The sequence below is a fragment of the Lygodium microphyllum genome, chromosome 7, assembly GCF_053477565.2.
Source record: "Lygodium microphyllum isolate KBCC chromosome 7, Lygodium_microphyllum_v1.1.10, whole genome shotgun sequence".
NCBI classification, from domain to species: Eukaryota; Viridiplantae; Streptophyta; class Polypodiopsida; order Schizaeales; family Lygodiaceae; genus Lygodium; species Lygodium microphyllum.
The window spans coordinates 148,696,151-148,719,901 of record NC_141141.1 but is presented as its reverse complement, the minus strand read 5'-3'; the positions used below and the strand labels follow the sequence as shown (position 1 = coordinate 148,719,901).

The 23,751-nt window shown below is 42.1% G+C and overlaps 1 protein-coding gene across 1 annotated transcript in view; it reads left to right on the top strand.

Annotated features, from left to right (window-relative positions):
* Positions 1-23,751, top strand: part of LOC148034072 (protein PSK SIMULATOR 1-like) — a 207,740-nt gene that overhangs the window by 128,187 nt on the left and 55,802 nt on the right. The gene's annotated exons all lie outside the window — the stretch shown is intronic.

Here is a 23,751-nt window from a genome sequence, read left to right as displayed (position 1 = left end):
TGTATTTGTGAACCGAGACGTAGTTATACATTGAAGTACCTACATAAATCATTCCAAAGGTGGATATGTTGAACTTTACAACCATGGAGATACTTTGTCTCGTAAATCTTCTCTATTGATACCTCTCAATACACTTTGATTTGTCTCTCAAGCTATTTCTTCTCCAAGTTGAATACTTGGATTTCTGTAGTCCTAAATCCAACAATTGGTATTTGTCTTTAGAATAGGCTTCGACTTATTGGACAAAGTAATTAATTTCCTCTGCTTGATTTTCTCAGATTGGGACAAGATTCGATAAGTGTTTCACTCTCTCTTTGCACTATTGTCAGTATTGGGTAGACTATTGCATGCTTTTGTATTAAAATTTTTGACAACAATCAACCCTTATAGTCTCCTTTATATTGAGCTACAAAGCATATGTTGGTTTTGTACGTATTTTTCTCTATACATGTAACTTTTGCATCAAGCATAGTCGATGGCCATGGTTGGCAACAATGATATATTTAGTATGTTGGTTGTTGAGGACAAGTTGGATGGAACTAATTATCTGCTATGGGCTTATATGATACATCATGTATTGGTTACAAAGGGACTTTGAAACATTGTGCATGGAATTGAAAGACGTTGAATAAAAAGTTGATTAAGTGCGCTACTGTGACTTGCGTATATGAGGTGCAAGTTGATTATTTCATAGTGTGGGACCCAAGACTCTAGACTTTGAAATATCAGTTGGTTCCAAAGGTAAAAGTTGTAGTAAGTTATGCTTGATAGGTATTGGGTGGTACCCGATGTCAATTTTTGGCCTAGACTAATTTATTGGCTACTAATGACAGTGTTGACATTAGAGACTAGGCATTAATTAATTATTTAATGATGGTCTAAGGACTAATAACTGCTCAAGGATACTTGGAAGACAAATTGGCCTAGGCAATTAAATTATAGGTTGGTGGAATTATTTTGTGGATACTAGAATAATTATTAAATTAAATTAATTTTTAGAAATAATATTTTAAGAATTGATTTAACAAGCTGGATATGGTTTAAGAATGGTATTAGAAGGCTAGCACTTGGCAAAAATCGCCCATACAAGTGGGGAAAAACGATTTTGGGGTTTGGTGAAAGTCTATTCCACCCATTGCGAGAGAGGAGAGTGTTAAAGAGCAAGGAGGTGCTGCAGTTGGGTTTCACAGGCAGCAAGGAGCATTCCTATAATAGGTGATAGTAGTTTGGAGCCCTCTAGGTGTAGAGGATAGTAGCCCAAGGTTCTTCTAGTGCATGTGACAACATATTGAAGAGGCCAATAGCATTTTTGATGGTCTTAAGTTGTAGATGACATCTTCCATGGCTATTTAAGCAAAGTAGGAGCAGTTTTTCAGCCTTGTCATGACGAAACTAAAAAATTTCTCTCTCTATACTAATCAAAACCTATGAGGTACTCAATAGAACCTTTTAGTACATTATATCTCTATTGAAAAACATCATAAGCTTCTCAAACCTATTCAATCTTTTATATATATATATATATATATATATATATATATATATATATATGTATGTATGTATGTATGTATGTATGTATGTGTGTGTGTGCATATACATACATGTATATGTATGTATGTATATACATGTATGTATACATCTATTTACACACACACACACACACACACACACACACACACACACACACACATATATATATATATATATATATATATATATATATATATATATATATATATATATATATATATATATATATAGACTTGAATTCCAATTGCTAAAATCAAAGAATTTCAAGGAGATTCAAGAGGTGAGTTAGTCATATCAGATTTGAGGCTTAATTTGTCTTTCAAGGAGTAGGGTGAAAGCCAATGCTTGAGCAAACCAATGGGAAAATTTGTTTGAAGCCTTACTAGTCAGTTTTGACATCAAGATACACTTGGATTAGCAGAGGAGACTAGAGAATCTATGATCATGGTTATTACCACCCTCTTCTAGGACAAAGGCTGGTTTCAGCAAATGCAACGAAAACACGTGTTGTTGAGGATATTATGAGTGCTAGTTCTACTGGTGTTAATTCTAGAGTATCACGAGCATCTACTCGTGAGTAGATTTGGTGGGATTATAGAGATGTGGAGACTTATGCTTTGATTGCATTGTTTATTAAATATACCATGATCCCACATATTCACTAATATAAGGCAACCAAGGATGGTTAGGGTATAGTTACACATTTGTATCAAGAAAGAAATAAGGCCCATATTGTTGACCTGCGTAAGCAATTAGAGAGTGAATACGTGGATAAAGGTGACTCCATGGATAGTTCTTTGACAAAGATCAAAGATATTAAGGAGCTATTGATTGCTATTATAGTTGAGATGCTAGAGAGTTTAGTTGTGTAGACTATTCTCAATGACCTTTTTGATTCTTATGAGAGTTTTGCATCCACTCTTCATTTGATAATGAAGGCAATCTAAATGCTTTATTGTTTGATGAGTTGGTTTTTATTTTGTTGTAAGAAGAACAATCTAGGCGAAATAGATCCATTATGCATGTTGCAATTGAAGCTTTTATGGCTAGTCAAAAAGGTAAAGGAAAAGCTATTTTCTTTTGCTAGCAAGGAGAAATCTATAAACGTTATTTAGACAAAGATGACTGATAAGGATGACAAGAAAAAGAGTCAGATGTTTGTAGATATTGTAGTGCAAAAGGTCGTGTAATGAAGGATTGTCCTAAACTCGTTGCAAATAGGCTAAGAAGAAAGAGGCTAATATTACTAATGTCTCTTCTTCTAAGTCAGAAGTTGCAAATGTTTCGTAGGATATAGAGTGACCATTTAGTGCACAATGTAGTTATGTCTCTTTTTTACATGATTTTTGTATGCTTGATGTGGATTGAGACGTATAGTATCTTGATAGTGGTGCCACTAAGCATATCAGTTCTTTAGAGTGTATGTTCACTTCTCTTGAGAATGCTCCTATACATTGTATTGTGACATGTGCCAATAACTCCTCTTATCTTGTTAAAGGAGTTCGAAAAATTATGTTAACAGTCGTTAATGGCAGTACTTTCAAATTTATGGATGCTTTATATATACTTGAGGTCAAGAAGAATTTGCTATCAATTTTTACACTTGCTAAGATTAGCTTGATTGTGAATTTTGTTAACGACAAATATAGAGTTCATGATTTGTCTTTTTGTGATATAATTATTGCAGTTGGTTTGCTATGTCTTGGGCTGTATAAGCTCAATAACTAAGGTAAATGTATGGAATACATGGCATGTGTAGTTGTAGATTTGTAAACTCTTTCAAATATAAAACTTTAACATGCATGTTTTGGTTATCCAAAATTTTCTAGTTTATTATGCTTAGAGAAATATGATATGATTTCTTCTTTGTCTACTCTTGAGGTATGGAAAATATCTTTGTGAAGGATGCATATTAGGAAAAGCCTAGTGTCCTTCATTTCCAAAAGATATTTCAGTGAGAGTTGTTTACAAATGCCTACTTGTATACAATGATGTTTGTGGTCTACTGCAAACATTATCTTTTTGTAACTAGTACTTCATGACTTTCAACAATGACTACTCCAAGCATGAGTGTATGTCAAACGATCACGTACCAGCAAGACAATAGGATTTGTAGGTAGGCACATGGAGTGAACTCCGTAAACACTGAGAAGAGAAGAGAAGAGATAAGAAACTCTAATGAATGAAATGATGAAGATCTAAATATTGGAGTGAATGTGATATAATGGAACAAGGGTGCCGTAGCACAAGGAAGATGATGAAGACAACCACGAACCACGAACTGCAATGTCCTCTTGAGGGGGTGTGAGGGCAGTGGAGAGGTTGGAGATAAGAGGTGACGGATTCAATGAATCAATTGTTAAGAATGAGTGATAGAGGTAGCCTATAAATAGGCAAGAGATTGTCTAGGGTGGCACTCGGAGGGAGGGCGTCAGCTGTCTAGGGTGGTGCCACACTATGGACACCCAGTTCCTTTTTGGGGCTGTCCACTATGAAATCCTAAATGTAGAACCCCAAACCCTAAACGCAAAACTGCATAACGCAAAATCCTAAACGCAAAACGCAGAGAAGAGAAAGAAGAGAAGAGTGAGGTGGAGATGGAATGCTATAGGCTGAAGAATGCTTATGCAGTAGGTGTCACTTTGATAGTGTCCCTCGTGGGTATACTATTCACTTGCCCAAGTGCTCTAGTACAAAGATGATGAAGTCATGCAATGTGTAGGAGGAATGTCGGAATTTGTGTGGTGCCGAGAACCATAAAGATATGCCCATACTTGGTCTCCGGAGTTGGCTCCATATTGACCAAGTGACCAAGGCAAGAAGAAGAGGAGAAAGAAGATGTAGAGGATCCCTAAGATTCAAGATTTCCACCTGAAAGGTAACCTGCAGTAAAGAACAGAAGATAGAGTGAACTAGAGAACCCGGAACTCAACCTTGGGAGAGAAGCCACTAGCTCCGCGCATCCATGTAAGAAGGAATATGAAGGCCTCATCACCAAGTCGCGGATGAACCTTCAAGGTCTCGATCTAGGTAGATCCTCGTGATCTTGGGTTGTTGAGAAACCCTTCACCCTTCACCTGCGGCACGTCATCTTTTGACATGGTATCAAAGCTGGATCTGTTCACCTAGCAGCGAAGATCGTCCACTCCAGTGAAGGCAAAGACCGGTGGCGGGTTCGGCTTCCACTTCTCTTCTTTTTCCGCTGCATCAAAATCTTCTTTGTGCAGATTTCAGGTGTTTCAGCTTGTTGCCCACACCCCGTTCGCAGAGGACATCTCAGCCGAAGCTGTCCATTGCTGTCTCCATCAGTTGGCGCCTGATTTCCGGCCCTCTTCACGCAGTTTGGAGCTGATTCTAGCTAGGCGATTGCTGTTTCTATGCAGACCTGTTGCCATACAGCCTGGCACGTCATCATAGTTCTGTTGCCTGCATTTTTAGTCTTTCCTCTCTTGCAAGCTGTCCTGCCTGCGTTTTTAGTCTTTCTCTCACTTGCTACCTACGTTTTTAGTCTTTCTCTCTCTTGCGGGCGGTCTTGCCTACGTTTTTAGTCTTTCTCTCTCCTGCATGCTGTCCTGCCTGCGTTTTTAGTCTTTCTCACTTCTCACCTGCGTTTTTTTTACTGGTTGCAACTTCTTACTGCTGGTCACATCCTCCTCCCACTGGCAGCTCACTTCCAGCCCTTCCACTGTCCTTCCACCCCTTGAGGCAGACATTGCGGTTTGTGTTTCACACTGCCCTCACATCCCTTGAGATGGACATTGTGGTTCGTGGTTCATGGTAGTTGACCTCTTCCTTCTTCAGCAAGGCACATTGGGGCTTCTTTACTAACAGATGACCAGACTACTCGGTGCTAGTACTGTGGCATTACCGGACACACTACTGATGCTTGCCGACTTCGACCTTTGCTCCCCACCCCCTCGAAGTATATGCATTTTCCACCCGGCACTCCTTGTGCCACCTTTTCTTTCTGGGCCACAGAGATCGTTCTGCATCGGCTATCAGAGTACTATGCTCAAGGCAATAAGACACATCCGATGCGCACTAAGTCCTTTCGAGCACATGGAGGATCGATTGGCGCTATGACCTCCTGGAGATCGTCGCAATGCCAGCGGCAGTCTTCTCTTACCTATTTTCGAGTACTGTGGCTTCCACGACCTACAGATCGCAGTTCGCTCCATCGAGAGAGTGTGATTGTTTGATATCGTCTCCTCGTCAGTCTGCTCCTTCTAGAGACAATGACTGCTCGACTCCTTCCTCTTCTTCGGCTACCCAGTCTGCTCCATTGAGAGACACTGGCTGTTGCCCACCTCTTGCTCATTCTGAGCCCCACGCTTTCTCACTCTCGACTGCTCAGGTTCGAGAGGCCACCTCTGGGAGCTCTTCGGCATGACCGGCGGCACTTCCTTTGTCATTAAACATTTCGGAGTTCGTGATCCATGAGTTTTTGGATTCCCTATCTACTTCAGAGGGCGATTTAGAGCGGGATGTTATTTCTTTGCCCGCAAAGGGGGCATCTACTTCTTTTTCAACTTCAACGGGGGACCGCTCCACCTCCCACCTCAGAGGGGGAATCTACTCCACATGATGTTGTTGACCCATCCTCTACTTTCTTGGGGTGGCTATCTTCGACCAGTCATCTCTTCTATTGATACCCAAGATCTTCAGGTACCACCTAGATCGAGACCTCTGAGGTTCAGCCGCGACTTGGTGACGAGGCCTTCGTATTCCTTCCAGCATGGATGCACAGAGCTAGTGGCTTCTCTCTCGAGGTTGAGTTTCGGGTTCTCTAGTTCACTTTGTTTACTGTTCTTTGCTGCTGGTTCTCTTTCCAATGGAAATCTTGGATCTTAGGGATCCTCTACCTCCTATGCATTGCATGTCTTCATCATCTTTGTACTAGGGCGCTTGGGCAAGTGAATAATATCGCCATGAGGGACACTGTGCAAGTGGCACCTGTTGCATGAGCATTTTTCTATGTAGCATTCCATCTCCACCTTTCTCTTCTCTTGTTCCCCTTTTTGGGCCTGAGAGGGGCTGTTGAGAAACCCTTCACCCTTCACCCTTCACCTGCGTTTTGCGTTTAGGGTTTGCAGCCCCAAAAAGGGGCGCCATCCTAGGCTGATTGTGTCTATTTATAGGCCACTCTCTCACTCATTCTTCACGGCTGATTCATTTAGTCCGTCACCTCTTCTCTCCGACCTCTCCACTACCCTCACACCCCTTCAGGAGGACATTGCGGTTCGTGGTTCGTGGCTGTCTTCATCATCTTCCTTCTGCTACAACACCTTTGTTCCCTTGTATCACATTCACTCCATGATTCAGAACTTCATCATTCCATTCATCAGAGTTTCTTTTCTCTTCTCTTCTCTTCTCTTCTCCATGTTTGCCAAGTTGACTTCGTGTTCCTCCCCGCAAACCCTACTGTCTTGCTAGTACGTCATCTTTTGACATGGGTATCAATAGGTGAGAAGACCGTTGGAAGGATGCCACCCCATCCAAGGGTAGAAGAAGAAGAAGGTAAAAGGCCTCCGCCAAGGTGTGTGAAGGATTGTGCGGTGGGTGGGGATCCCCTTTGAAACTGGAGGAATAAGAGGCACTCTGAAGTCACAGTAGATGTAGATGCCCCCTTGGAGGGCAAAGAAAGATCATCCCCTTGTGAATCCCCCGAATCCAAAAAATCATGGATCATGGACTTCGAAATGTCTGAGGATAAAGGAAGTACCGCTGGTCGAGCCAAAGAAGGTATTTGGGGTGGTGAAAAACCGCTAGAGGTGGCCTCTCGAACTTGAGTAGGGAAGGGTGAAGGGTGGGGCTTAGACTGAGCAATGAGTAGGCAACAATCGCTGCTTCTCAATGGAGCGGCAGACGGGGAAGCCAAAGAAGAGGAACGAGTCGAGTAGCCACTATCTCTCGAAGGAGTGGATTGACAAGGAGACGGTATCAAACATTCATTGTCTCTCGATGGAGCGGATCGTAGAACCGCAGGCCGTGATAGCCACTATACCTGAAAATACCACTATCTCTCGAAGGAGTGGATTGACAAGGAGACGGTATCAAACATTCATTGTCTCTCGATGGAGCGGATCGTAGAACCGCAGGCCGTGATAGCCACTATACCTGAAAATAGGTGGGAGAAAACTGCTGCTGGCATTGCGATGATCTCCAAGAGGTTGTAGCACCAATCGATCCTCCATGTGCTCGAAAGGACTTAGTGCGCATCGCATGCGTCTTATTGGCTTGATCATAATACTCTGATAGCCAAAGCAGGATGATCTTTGTGGCCTAGAAAGGAGAGGTGGGGGGTGGGGAGCAAAGGTCGAAGTCGGCAAGCATCGGAGGTGTGTCCGGTGATGCCACAGTAGGAGGACCCAGTAGTCTGGTCATCTGTTGGTAAAGAAGCCATGGGCACTAGTGTGCCTTGTTGAAGAATGAAGAGGTCAGCCACGAACCATGAACTGCAATGTTTGCCTCAAGGGTTGGGAGGGCATTGGAAGGGCTGGAAGTGAGCTGCCAGCTGCAGGGAGGAGTTGCCACAGGTGCCAAGGAGCTGCCAAGGAGTAGCCACAACTGTCAAGGCTGAGTCGACAGCAACAGAGAACAGTTGCTAGTAGTCTGGCTGAGCCGCCAGTAGCATGGAGGAGCCGCCAGTAGTTTGGCTGAGCTGCCAGCAGTTTGACTGAGCAGAGAATAGCTGCCTGCAGATTGGCTAAGCCGCGAGGTTGCAGAGAACATCTGCCAGCAGACTGGCTGAGCTGCCAGTAGCAGAGGAGCTGCCAATAGTCTAGTTGAGCCGCCAATAGCAGAGAACAAGTGCTGGAATAATGCCAGGTGTAGCATAAGAGCTGCTAGCAGTAAACGTAGCAAAGGGAAAGTGGAGGCGGCAGCAACAGCCCTGAACGCAGGCTGGAAAACAGCAAATGCGGAAGGGAGCAGCCGCCCGCCACCGGTCTTTGCCTTCACTGGAGTGGAGGACCTTTGCCACTGTTTGAGCAGATCTAGCTCTGATACCATGTCAAAAGATGACGTACTAGCGAGACAGTAGGGTTTATGGGGAGGAACATAGAGTGAACTCAGTAAACACTGAGAAGAGAAGAGAAGAGAGAAGAAACTTTGATGAATGGAATGATGAAGATGTGAATCATGGAGTGCATGTGATACAAGGGAATAAGGGTGCTCTAGCACAAGGAAGATGATGAAGACAACCACGAATCACGAACCGCAATGTCCTCCTGAAGGGGTGTGAGGGTAGTGGAGAGGCTAGAGAGAAGAGGTGACGGACTGAATGAATCAGTTGTTAAGAATGAGTGACAGAGGCAGCCTATAAATAGGCAAGAGATTGTCTAGGGTGGTGCCCGGAGGGAGGGCATTAGTTGTCTAGGGTGGCGCCACACTGTGGGCACCCTGTCACTTTTTGGGGCTGTCCACTGTGAAACCCTAAACGCAAAACCCTAAATCCAAAATGCAGAATGCGAAACCATAAACGCAAAATGCATAATCCGAAACTATAAACGCAAAACGCAAAACGCAAATTGCATGTGAAGGGTTTCTCAACAGTGTATACTGTTTAAAAGCTAAGTGTGAAGTGTTTTTGTGCTTTAAGGAGTTTGTTACTATGACTTAAAATTTCATAGAATGTAAATTGGACACTCTTTGTGCAGATTGAGGGTGAAGTATATTTCTAAGGATTTTTATGAATATCTTGCTGAATGTGGGATACGACACTAATATATGATGTTGTATACACCATAACAAAATGATGTAGTGGAGAGGAAGAACAGATCTCTCATGGAGATGGCACAATACATGATTAAAATTCAGGCTTTGCCACAAAGTTCTTATTTTGAGGTTATTTTATGTGTAGTCCCACCAAGACATTGCAATCTATCACTCCATATGAGGCTTAGCATGGTAAAGAACCATGTGTGGCTCATTTGCGTATTTTTGGTTGCTTGGCTTATGATTTAGTAGTAGTGCAACAATCAAGAAGCTAGATGACAAGGTTATAAAATGCATTTTTGTTGGGTATAGTAATGAAAGTAAGCATCCAAAAAGTAAACATATCTTGGTCAATCATGATATCCTCTTTGTGGAAGATGGTATTCAATCTTTACTTTCATGTACGAAAGAGACAAATGTATGCTCATAAGATATCTATGACACTTTGTTTGCATGTTTTTGGTTCCTTGGCTTATGATTTAGTAGGTAGTGCAATAATCAAGAAGCTAGATAACAAGGTTGTAAAATGCATTTTTGTTGGATACAGGAATGAAAGTAAGCATTCAGAAAGTAAATATATCTTAGTCAGTTGTGATATTGTCTTTGTGGAAGATGGTATTCAGTCTTTACTTTCATGTATGAAAGATACAAATGTACACTTACAAGATAATGATACTTTGTTGCCTCTTTTCATTGATAGGAAGTCAAATGTAGTGTGAAATGAAATATCTTTTCAAATATACACTCATAGGATATCGATATCACTTTGTTGTCTCTTTTCAATAGTATATAGTTATATACATTGCCAAATGAGATAGTTTTTCAGCCTATGCAAGTTTCTCATGGTAACACCGACTGGCCTATTTTTGATGTGGATGTGAATGATGCACTTCTTGGTGATAGAGTAGAGATTGAGCAGTCAATGACTATGTCGAAATGGCTGGTGCAAATATTGCGTGACAGTAAGTTGGATGAGATGTTGGCTAGTTGTACTCCTTCAGGCTCTTATGCACCTAACTATTACACATTGATTGTTTCTAGTTTGTGTGATGAGGATGAGCTCGTGTCCTTTGAAGAGGGGACATGGCACTTCTCTATACATGAGTGGCAACTCTTATTCACCACATCACTCTCAAGGGGGATTTATTAGCATATTTTGAGAGTGTTTTGTCTGAATATACTTAGGACGCGTGTGACACTTTCTTCCCTCTTTAGGATATTTTTTTCCCATAGCATTGTATATATATCTATTCACTTTTAGGGCATACGCAGTATTATAAACTGCTCTATGGCACCTCTCAATACACTTTGAGTTGTACTCTCTCAAGCTTTTTCTTCTCCAAGTTGTGTACTTGCATTCTAGTAACCGTGAATCCAACATAATCAACAAGTTGCTACCCTTGCTTTGTTATCGTTGTTCTTTACCACCATCTAAGGAGCCGTCAGTTATTGCTCTACTCTACTCTTAGCTCAAGCCCCCTCCCCCCTTTGTGGCTATGCTTTCTCTACAACTCCTTGACCTTGCAGAACCTTGCTTAGGTCCTTGCTCACCGGCTCTCGACATAGAGTCATGTCTCAAATGTGTGTAATGGTGGATCAGTTTTGCCAATTGGTTGAGTTTGGTCTCCTCCTTGGGATGGTTTTACCCACCTCCTTTTAAGAACAAGGATCCATGTAGGGTGTCCAAGTTTTGGCTAGGTGTCCAAGGTACTGAAAAAAATTCCTTTAACCATTCAAATGGCTATAGGAGATGTGATAGTTTATTAGAGAGTTATTTTTGGTGGATAGCCTCGAAGATCCCACAAGGTCAGCCATTAGACAAGAGTGCACATAGTCTACACATAAAGATGCCCACTCGACATTCAAAGCTAAGTTCTCTGATGGACAATGTTGGATTCATTAGAGTCGCATAGTTGTGCAAGGGCATGAGGGGATAATCATAGTAGCTCAAGTTAATTTATAATGGCTTCCATGGATGCTACAACCATACATGTGGCTGTAGACCTTGAAAAACCTACACCTTCGTAGTCCCCATCTTCTCTCTATCTCACCCCATAACCCCCTTGAGACAAGAGTAGTGTCCTAGGTGAACTAGCAAGACCCATAGGTGGCTCAACCTCGTGATTGAGTGCCAAGGAAAGCATACCTAACTTCTACTACAAGACTTCTTAAGGTAGACCTCGAAACGTGCATGACAGTGGGAATCTTTGTTACAGCCTGGAAATCCTAAGAGGCCAAGATCACTGTGATAGTCCACAAGATGTATAACCTTTCTTTAGAGGTGCGGATCTTTGTCACAGCCCATAAATTTTTTTATGTTAAAGTGCACCTTCTCGCCCCTCCCAATGTTTTGAACTATTTCTTATATATTCAACCACTTGCACTAGTGATTTTTGTAATCAAGGTTATCTTTGTACGTAGTATAGATTAATACATATGGTATGGTACGGTCGTTTTCGTACGATTTAGTATGAAAAAATAGACACTTTTTGGCCACTCTCCTTAAAGCCTACAATTTTTTTTTTTGTTTCTTTTTTTTTTCTTCTTTCTTTCTTATTTCTCTCCCCCAAGCCTCTCTCTCTATCTTTCAAGCTTCTCACACCCTCTTTTTCTCTCAAGCCTCTCTCTCTCTCTCTCTCTCTCTCTCTTTCAACCTTCTCTCTCTCTCTTTGGCCTCTTTCTCTCTCTCAACTATGGTTGCACTAGTACCACTTACGAAAGGTTTCATACTATACCGTACTTTAGGTACCATACCTTACGTATTTGTACCATAAGGTACCAACTTAATGGATACATCTTTTCCCATTTCAATTGCACTTTGGGATGAGCTAAATGCTTCTTATATTAATATGATTCTCCCATGAGATTAGGTTATTTGAGATTCAGAGAATTTCTGTCAACCTTCTCTCTCTTAAGCCTACACTTCTCTAATTTGTATGATAATTCATGTATGATGTATGCACTTCCATCTATGTAGTTGTAAGTTGTAGGTAGCAGTAGCACATATTACATATGCAACATTAGGTTTTGGCATGTTATCCTCAAATATTCATCTTATATACTCTAATAGCATTGCTATTCAGACTTGAAATATCTATTCTATTATCTTTAGTCTAAAATAATCAAGTTTTTTTTGGTACTAACATGGTACCGTACCTTATAAATTCTGAAGCTACCATTTAGTACAATATTTTATTGTACCATACCATGTCGTACCTTTCATACTTGACAACTATGTTTGCAATAAATTTTGGTTGTACAGAAGACTTTCCGCAATTGCAAGGGCCCACTCTAGGGAGCTTCCTCTAGAGGTGGGGATATTACTTCTTTCTTTGGACTGAGGGTCATCAAGAGATACACGGAGCAGCAATTTCCATAGTGACTAAGCACATGGATTAGAGCTGCTCTTTGAGCAATGGCCCACTTCCGTGATGGACATTTACTAGTGGGTTGGAGTAGGGTATCCTCATCTTACTCTTCTTTGTCATATTGCAAAATTATGGCTTGTGCCCATGGATATGATGAAGTGGTTGTTGCAATAGGCTATCAACTTTTGCATGTCATCATAGATATGCTTGATGGCTTGGTTGATGGAGGCCCACTCTACAAGACATGGGCTAAATATCACCTTTTTAGTAGAGCGTTACACTAGTTGAGGGGAAGGAATGTTACTCTCCAAACTCGCAACCAAGTGTCACTGTTTTTAGCAGACCACATCTTTGTCACAATAATTCTCTTAGTGTCACAAAAAAAGGTCAATAATGCTCACTTCAGTGGTGGGTGTGCGAACACATGAAGCTAATAGTTTAGCGAGAGTCACAACTAGCCCTTGCAGGATGTATTTATGTCTTAGCAACTAGGCCATGTATGATGTATTTTTGTCTTACTTTTATACGAATATAATCTCTCTTGTTTGCAAGCTCGGTGCATTGTTAGAGTGCTCCTAGGCATCGCATTCATTCACTAGGAATACTTGTTTGTGCCCGTGGTTAGAGTGGAGGGGTGCATACCTCAATTGCATCTAGCCTTTTGTTGTGTGATAGGGATCACAAAATGATTGATGCAAGTTGAGCATGGTTAGACTAAACATGGACTGGTTAGATGTGGATTCTTGGCTATTGATTCCTAGAGAGGTGACTTCAACAATTTGAACATCTTGAAGGACGTGTATGCCAGAGCTTTAGAGTTTCAAAGTATTGTAGATGTAGAATAGGAGGCATGAGAGGCCTTTGGGCAATAGGTAGTCGGGAGAGCGATTTGACAAACTCTGTGTTGGAGACTAGCAATTTCCAAGGGGAGTAGATTGATTAGTTGATAGTTATGACTCTAACCGTGATCTCATTGACTACATCCACCTTAGACCCTTGCTCATGTGAAATCCATGATTCAGTTTATGAGCAGTAGGCATTGCTTAACGCAAGATAGGAGCTATGGACTAGGGATTGGGAATTGGTAATTGGGATTGCAGTGTCGGTGAGTCGTACTCTTGGAGTGTCAAGCCATATTTGTCAGGAGGCACTGTGAGCTAGACAATATTATTGGGAGGTGAGAGCACTAGATCGAGATATCACATTCATTCAATGGCTACTACAAGACTCACACCTTATGGGTCCATGAGCATTGTGCGAGAGCTGTGTTGGGGGTAAAGGCGCTTGTGTCTAATCGCCTAGGTATTCATTATACTAACAGTTTCTGTACACTTGTATACTGCAGGTAGCGGGTACCCATCACTGTTACTTCATTCTTTATTCTTTCAGTGATATTTGAGTAAAGGACTGCCAATCACAAATTGTGATTGTTGAAGTACCCATATATAGTATCTCTCTCACTCTCAGTTGCTCTCTTGCTCCATCTGCCATAGCTCTTGCTTCTGCTTTGGGCTCTACCTTTCAACTGGTATCAGAGCCAACCATTCGAGGAGCTTCTTCATTTGTTGCTTCAGCTTGGATTCAAAGCTTCAATTCAAGGTTTCATGGCAACGATTGCGTCTTCCTCTTGAGGTATGCATTGAGTTTTTTCTTCTTCCAGCTTGCTCCACACTTCTTGAGGAGCTTCCCAAGGCTTCATTGAGCCTTGTTGAGTGCTTATTGAGCTGAAAAGTAGCCATTTTATCCATTTTGAGTGGATACATAGCATGTTATAGAAGTTGTAGACAGCTATGGCAACTTGATAGCATTGTCATATTTTGGCCAGAACTTTTGCATACGGTATCGGATTTAGGCATTCTATAGCTAGAAACAAAGAGCGTGATGAGATATATAGATTTGGGCACTCATGGAGTTGATTCTTTGTAGTTTTCTGTTCTTTATTTCACATAGAACATAACAATTTTGGTTTGGATAGCAAATAGTAAATTCCATAATGTATGTTTGATGCTTCACGGATGCTATTTTAGTGCTTGGATGGTACGGTTATGCTTTTGGGACTGATTTGAGCTTGAAATAACTTAAATTTCATTGCCATTTTAGTGTTGCAATAACAAGGCAACAAGCATTTATCTTGGTGAAAAGCTTGTTGGGTGTAAAGTCTCTTCGTCTGCGTGTATATAGTCATACGGGTGTGAATACATTCTTATTGTTTCCTAACATATAAATACATTCTTTTGTTCTTTGTGTACCATTACCATCTGGTACACCTATCTCATAGTTGCCAGGTACGAAAAGTACGGTACGGTACGGTACGATAAAATACGGTACTAAATGGTACCTTAAGATTTTATAAGGTACGATACGATATTAGTACGAAAAAAAAAATAACTTCATTATTTTGAACTATAGATGATAGAATAGATGTTTAAAGTCTAAATAGCAATGCTATTGGGGTATATAAGATGAATACTTGAGTGTAACACGCCAAAACCTCTATGGCATATGCCGCATGCGCAACACGCGATATAACTTACAAGTACATACATAGGAGTCGAATACATGAATGATCATACAAATAAGAGGCATGTATGCTTGAGAGAGAGAGAGAGAGAGAGAGAGAGAGAGAGAGAGAGAGTTTACTCTATCATCTAGTCCGCCAGCAGGTTCCAGTTGATATGCAAGCCGCTTTGGAGACGGATATTTGCGAGGAAGAGGTTATGGACGTTTTGTTGCACCTGCCGAATGATAAAAGTCCTGGCTGGGATGGTCTCACTAATGAATTCTTTCAGACCTCGGCCACGCAGTTGGTGAAGCCATTGGTGGCCATGTTTCAGCAGGTGTGGAAAACGGGGGTCATGCCCTCCTCATGGAAAGAAGGCCTTATCAAACTAATTCCAAAGGTCCCTTCGCCGTCAAAGTTGCAACACTGGAGACCAATCTCTTTGATGGGCTCCATGTATAAAATCTACTCCAAAGTGCTGGCGAATCGGCTCTACAAGCACCTTCCAGCTATTGTGCATCCTCTCCAATATGGTTTCATTAAGGGCCGCAACATTCTGCATAATATCTTAAATGTGCAAATGGCTATTGACTATGCGCGGCACTCCGGTCAGGAAGTGGTATTGATCCAATTGGACTTGGAAAAGGCGTTTGATTATGTGGACTGGTCTTTCATTGCAGACCTCATGTCGGCTATGGGCTTTGGTACCCGAATGTCCCGATTGATCTACACCATTAGTGCTGAGGCTTCCTCCAGAGTTATGCTTAATGGTGGAGTTACAGAGCCATTTGTCCTTGCACGCTCGGTCAGACAGGGTTGTCCTTTGAGCCCTCTCTTCTTTGCCCTGGCGACTCACCCAGTCCTTTCAATGTTATCCTCCATGGCAGCCTTTGCTCAGCTGGCCGGGCTGTCTCTTCCGTTGGGTCAGCACTTCGTTAGCCAATCTTTGGCTGATGACACCTTTATGATTTTGCAGGCGGACAGGGACAACATTCGAAGGGCATTAGATGTTTGGACACTCTTTGGTCAGGCCTCTGGGCTTCGCATCAATGCCCTTAAGTCAGCCATTCTCAGTTGTACGGAGCCTGATTTGCAGTCCTTAGGCTGGCAAGGCCAGGTGGTTTCCCGTGGCTCCATTGTCAGGCATCTTGGATACCCATTGGGGGTGGATGTACGGCCAAAAGCCCTGCTGGAGTGGATTTCACAAAAATTGGCGGCGAAGTTTATGTATTGGAAGTTGCAAGCGTGGCCATTCCATGTCCGCCTCAAAGTGGCCCAGACAATCATGCTTCCAATGCTAACGTATTTATTGCCTTTGTTGCCATGGACGCCTACTACTTTGAAGGCCCTCACTCATCCCATCCGTTTCATGCTATGGAAGAAGGATTCACTGCAGGCCGGCATTTCCTGGATTTCATGGTCACACGCATGTACCCCTAAGCGCATGGGTGGAGGAGCTATTTTGGATGCACACACTCATATGTTAGCTCTCCGTTGGTCCCTTTTTCGTACCATGTGTGTGGATCATCACCCATGGACCATCACAGCCCGTTATTTTCTTGAGGACAGCGGGCTCCGCCATGGCAACACACGGCTTCAGGCCTCCTGGTGGCATGTCCTTAATGCTGACTCTCATGTTTCCAGTCCCTCTTCCTCTTTGTTACTGCACTTGGTCGGCTCTTGGAAAGTGGTGCTCCAAAAGGCCCGTTGGCACCCAGTAGGGGACCGCTTGCAGACATACTCCTTTCAGCTGGAATTGTTGGCAGTATCGAGACTCCTTTCATGGGAAGATAAACATCAACTCAGACCAAGATTTAATCCCATGGCCCGTTTAGGTGTGACGTCGGTTGCGGATGCTACCCTTGCCACTCGCAATGTCCTCATATCATTTCGGACTGCTCGGCGACTCTTTAAGATCCCCCGTGGATACCGTGATTTATGGGAGCAGCTTTCGTCGAAGCTTCAGGGTCGGCAACCCTTTCCTGCCTTGACTGTGGATCGCCCTTGGCAGGACTGGGACCTTGCAGGCCGCCTGAGTCTGGAAAAGGCCTCTACTAATCAGGTGTATCATCTTCTTGTTCAAGATCACCAATGGCTGGGAGAGAAAGCTAACACTGTTTGGGGACTGCGGAAATCGCTGTCATGGTGGCACAAAACGTTGATGGAGGGCTGGCTAAATAAGACACCTTTCAAATGCAAGGTTTTTCTTTGGCGGGTGATGATTGGTGGTCTTCCTCTGGCCTCGGCCCTTGCCAAGCGTCGTATCTCGAATGGCAATTGTTTCTTCTGTACCACACCGGCGGAATCGGCCCGACATCGTTTTCTCTCTTGCCCGCTCGCCAAGAATATCTGGTCACTCTTGTCGCACATTTGGCGTGCGGTGGTGGGATCCTCGCTAACTCCTTTCGACTGGGTTTTTGTGTGCCCGAAGTATCCCGCACCGCCACAGTTGCATGCGAAGATCTTATTTCACTTTTTCAGATATTGGGGATGCTGGCACATTTGGACCACGCGCAATGCTTTTCTCTTTGATTCGGCCTCTAATGTACCCCGACATATTGCCAGGCTTAAAGGGCTCTTGCATTGGCAACTAGATATCATCCGACACTCCGACTTGCTCCCTCGGGAGGATTTGCATCCGTGGCATATGGCAATTGCCTCTGGGTCGTTGCCATGATTGGTGTAACCTTTTCAGTGCATTACTACGGGGCTTCCCCACACGTTGGCCTAGGGCCCTCGTGTATCTTGTAATCAGAAAAAAGAGAGAGAGAGAGAAAGAGAAAACCTCTTCACATGATGGCTTTGTGTCATCATGTATCTTGTAATCCAGTAATCTTGTATTTTTTTCGTAATTAATACAATTATCTTTTACGAAAAAAAAAAGAGAGAGAGTTTACGAAAGAGAGAGATGAAATGACATGAGATGCTTTATTAACGTCTACAAGAGACCAAAATGACCTATGAGACCAATAGTTACCAAACAAACCACCAATGGTTTTGGTAAAAGATTTATGAATTTTGTTATGGTTTTGTTTGGCATTGCTAAGGCTAAAGTAGCTACCGATGGTACATTCACTAATTCGTGTATTCTCAGAAGGTACATTAGGCCAAGCTATCCTCTGGCCTAGTTTTATTAGCAATGTGTACTAATGCTTTGGGTTGGGTGGTGCAAAATGAGCTGTGAACAAAGGTAAAATCAATAGGATTAAGCTACTTGATGATTCTCAAATGGTGCTTAATTTATTTATTGATGGCACTAATATATTGTGAAAAATGATGGGACATCAATTAGAAATGTTTGGAACTGCTTGAATACCTTATGTATAGCCTTTGGCTCTAGGATAAATCATAACAAAACATGTATGAGGAGTCTAATCAAGCTTCCACCCCCTTTCTTGGTTGATCGATCAAGGCTACAAAATCACCACCACCACCACCATAACAACAACAATCAACAACCAAAACCACCACCACCAACAACAACCACGCGCCCAAAAAAAAAAAAAACCTTGTTTTTTGGGTACGAATTTGTACGGTACAGTACGAAACAGTTCGTACTACGTACGAGTGCAACTATGACCTATCTCTGCATTCACTCTCTCTAACTCTCAACTTTGCAGCTCACGCCTCAATCTCACACTCCATTGCGCATGCTCTCCTCTTCAAATTGGTATCAGAGCCCATAGTGCATGCTTCCGAAGATTAAAGGCAACTCGCGAGGAGCATGAGGCAGAAGAAGGTTTGTCGAGTACGCGTCAAGGTGACTGGCAGTTGCTGATTGTGTGACTGTCGGGCGACAGGCTAACGCAGACAGTCGACAAGACTGCTGGGTGATGGGCGAGGGCTCACAAGCGATAGTTAGGTAGGACCAGGCGTAGGTCCAGCGTAACCAATGTGGACTAGCACGCATGAGTAGGCGTGGCAGCAGGGATGGCAGTGGACTTCGTGTCCAGCAGATGACTGCTGGACTTCGTGTCTAGTGGGACAACTTGGTGACAACGACCATGTGCGAGAAGGCTTACGCAGCTGGACGGACACGCCAGCGGGCAACGACCCGCGCATGCAGCAACGACCAGGCGGTCGCATCAGGGGGGCAGGTTAACGGACCACCGCCACTCCCAAATTTTCTCAAGTAAAAAAATCCGTTTTTTCTTCTTTGAATTTCCCCTTGGCTTGACGGGGTTCGCGTGCGCAAGCGTAGTGTGCAAATTTGTGCAGATTTAGACCTAGAATATTGGGGTTTTTTCAGATTGAGTGTTGTTCATGCAAAATTGAGGCATCTCCTTTAGAAATTGCAACACTGTGCGTGTTTGAATTAGGAATTTCACCAAATTTACTGAAATTTTACTCATTTGAGTGAAATTTCTCAACATTGGATCCATAAAATTTGGGGCTTTTGCTGTATTGGTGAAATTTTGTTCAACTGAGTCAGATTGGATGACTTTGGTGCACAATTGGACCCAGGAAATTTGGGGCTTTTGCAAAATTTTCTGAAATTTTACTAATTTTGCTAATTTTTCCCGTTTTATGCTCTTGGAAACATGTATTAATGCAATTAGGGCAGATTTGATAGTGAAATTTTGGGGCTTTTGCTGAAATCTGTGGATTTTGGCAAAGTTAATGCATAAAATGCACTTTGGGAATATTGCTGAAGCAATCTTGTGGTTATAAGCAAAGTAATTTGAGCTTTTTTTTCTCCCGCTTATGCGATTTTGGAGAAATTGCAGAGTTTTCTTGCTGTTTTGTTATCAGAAGATGATACAAACACATACGTATGCAGTACACATGTTGGACAGCTCCTATTGAGTTGATGTATTGCTGATTATTCATATTGCAGCAGTCTTAGTGATCATTTGCAGATTTGGGATTGTTGCAGATGTATTTTTGGTGATATTGCTGAAGTGGGAGTTACTTGGTAGTGATGTATACATTCAATGCTGAAATTGTAGTCATACGACTGAAAGTCATTCGTTCTACTGCTGCACATGTACTTGGACTCAATCTTGCTATTATTTGCTGAAAAATTGGGCTGAAATCAGCTGAATATTCAGCTCATTTTTGCTGTCATAAATTGCAGCATTGAATTCTGGTTTATTGTCGAAAAATGGCTGCAAATGCTTCTAGCAGCAGTGACACTAAATCCCTTTTTGAAAGCAAGAGGTTTGATGGCCCTGGCTTTGACTTGTGGAAGGATAGGATGCAAGGCATTTTGTTCCTCAAGGACTGCGAAAATACTCTCTTGGAGACTAAGCCTGCAGCTATGATAGATTTGGATTGGGTTAGACTTAATCAGAAGGCCATTGCATACATTAAGATCGTAGTGTTTGATTATGTATTTACAGACCTCAGGCGTCTTGATACAGGTTATGCTATATGGAAAAAGCTTAAGTACAATTATGAAAATACAACTCTTGTGAATCAAGTGCATCTTATGCGTAAACTTCTGAACATGGAGTTGGATGAGTCTAAGCCAACATCTGAGCATTTGAGTGCTTTCAGAGGAGTTTTGAGTCAGTTGTAGGACTTTGGTTTGGTGGCTTTCGATGATAAATTGAAAGCTATTTTCTTATTGATGACCTTGCCTGACAGTTGGGAATCTTTGGTTGTGTCACTTAGCAACAACCCTGCTTTGACTTTTGATGGTGTTAGAGGTTAAATCCTTAATGAAGAAATCGGAAGAAAGTCTAGTGGTGAAAGCAGTGGCTCAGCTTACCATGTAAGAAGAAGGTCCGAAAAGAGGGGTAATGCAGCTAGTAAAGGCAAAACTAGAAGCAAAAGCAAGGGCAAATAGCAGGATGCCACATGCTATCAGTGTGAGCGTAAAGGGCATAAAAAGCCCGATTGCTGGTACTTCAAGAAAGAGCAAGAAAGAAAGAAACAGTAGGGTAAGAAAAAGAAGGATGATAATAAAGATGATGACAGCTCTTCCTCAAAAGAAGTTGCAAAGGCAAATGTTGCATCTAGTGTGGTTATTGAAGAGCTTCGTGACACTGAAGATATACTTGTTATAGCCTCATGTAATGATGCAGTTATTATGGCAGCAACAGGTGATATGCACATCACAAAAAAGGAGATAATTGATGCCTTACTTTTAGTTCATGATGGCTTGTCACAATCATGGATAGTGGATAGTGGTGCCTCTTTTCATGTTACCCCCTCTTTGGAGTTATTTTCTGAATACATTACAGGTTGCCTAGGCAAGGTTTACTTGGGTAATAGCTATGCATGTGAGATAGAGGGTACTTGGACCATTCATTTGGCCCTTGAAAATGGCCAAGAGTTGATTTTACTGGATGTTAAATTTGTACGTGGCATAAAGAAAATTCTACTATCAGTTGGGCATCTTGATGCTAAAGGGTATTTTACTACGTTTGGTGGTGGATTTTGGAAGGTCCATAAGGGCTCTATGCTGATTGTTAAAGGCAGCAAAAAGGAGACTTTATATTACTTGCATTGTAAAGCATCAAACAAGTTCTTGCCTGTGGCTGAAGTCCATTCACAGATGGAGCTTTGGCACAAAAGACTTGGTCATGTGAGCCAGAAAGGCATTCAGGTTCTCTCCTCTTTAGAGAATTTGATATAAAAGGCTTTGGTCTCGAATTTTGTAATGATTGCTTCTATGGAAAACAAGTGAAGTCTCCTTGTTACTTTGGTGTCGTTAGGAAGTCTAATGCTCTTGACTTAGTACACTCTGATGTGTGCACTATGCCTGTTAATTCGTATGGGGGTCCATGCTACTTTGTTATTTTCATTGATGATTTCAGTAGAAAGTCATGGGTGTATGTACTTAAGAGCAAAAAGGAAGTGTTGGATGCTTTTAAAAAGTTTCATGCTTTTGTTACCACACAGAAAGGGCTTAAGTTGAAAGCCATAAGAACAGATAATGGGGGTGAGTATGTCTCCAATGAATTTAACAAGTTTTGTGAGATGCATGGCATTAAGAGGGAGTTGACAGCCCCTAATAATCTTGCATCAAATGGCGTGGCTGAAAGATTTAATCACACACTTTGTGAAGAGTTAGATGCATGTTGTCCACAGCTAATCTCCCACGCAACAGTTTTGGGGAGAGGCTCTTAAAACTTCAATTCATCTATGCAATCGCTCTGTCAATCGTGCATCGGAAAATGGCATTCCTTAAGAGGTTTGGTCTGACAAAATTGCTTCATATGACCATTTGCGTGTCTTTGGTTGTGACGCCTTTGTGTATGCACATGTAGAACAGAGGACCAAACTAGACATGAAATCCATCAAGGGCATCTTCATGGGATATGGAGATGAGGGAGAGATGGGTTATAGAGTTTGACTTCCTCAGGGTAGGAAGATAGTACGCAGTCGATATATAGTATTTAATGAGGCAAAGTTGCTGAAAAATGCCACACATGGTGATCTTGACAAAATGAAGGTCAAATTTCAGTATGAATAGCCAGTCATTCAACAACCATTAGCTGAAAGTTTTGTCCCTTTTGATACTGAAAATGAGCAGCAACTTATTGTGCTACAGCCAGAAGATCATGGACAGCAAATAGATGCACAAGATGAAATAGGACAGTAAGAAGAACATGCTGAAAATAGATTACAATAGCAAGAAAATTGTGATAATCAGCCACCTGGTAATGGTGTGCACATTCCTCAGGATGTAGGCCCATTGCTTGATAATACAGATCATTGGGTAAGAAGGTCTACACGTGTCAGAAGGTAGCCACAGAGGTTTCAAGTATCTTTGGATTGCATTTTGTTGACTGATGAGGGTGAGCCTCTGACATTTAAAGAGGCACAGTGATGTGAAAAGAAGAGAAAGTGGGAGCTTACTATGCAGGAAGAGATGAAGTCTCTATATATAAATAACACATGGGAGCTTGTAGCTTTTCCCAAGGATAGGAAAGCTATTCCTAATAAATGGGTTTACAAAGTGAAATATGTTGATAGGAAGCCCAAGTTTAAGGCACGGCTAGTTGCTAAGGGCTATACATAGAAGGAAGGCATAGACTTTCAGGAGGTCTTTTCACCAGTGGTGAAGATGACTATGCTCTGTGTTTTGTTTGCTCTCACTGCATCCTTGGATTTAAAGTTGGATCAGATGGATGTGAAGAGTGCTTTTCTTCATGGTGACTTGGATGAAGAGTTGTACATGAAGCAGCCAGAAGAATTTACCATTCTAGGTAAAGAGCATTTGGTTTGTAAGCTGAAACGCAACTTATATGGGCTGAAACAAGCCCCTAGACAATGGTACAAAAAATTTGATGCCTTTATGCTTAGCCATGGATTTAAACACAGTCATGCAGATCATTGCTTATACACTAAAAAGGCTGATGATGAAAGCCTTATTGTGCTGGTTTTATATGTGGATGACATGCTGATTGCAGGACAACATAAGAGTACTTTGAATGCTCTTAAGAGGCAGCTGAATTGATCCTTTTCCATGAAAGATTTGGGGGCAGCTGAACACATTTTGGGCATGTACATTAAAAGAGACAGAGGGTAGTGTTTGTTGTTTCTCTCATGGGAAAAGTATATTAGCAAAGTACTTGATAGGTTTAATATGGTTGATGCTAAGCCTCTTGGTGTGCCTTTACCGCCACATACACAAGTATATGAGCAAAGTACTTGACAGGTTTAATATGGTTGATGCTAAGCCTC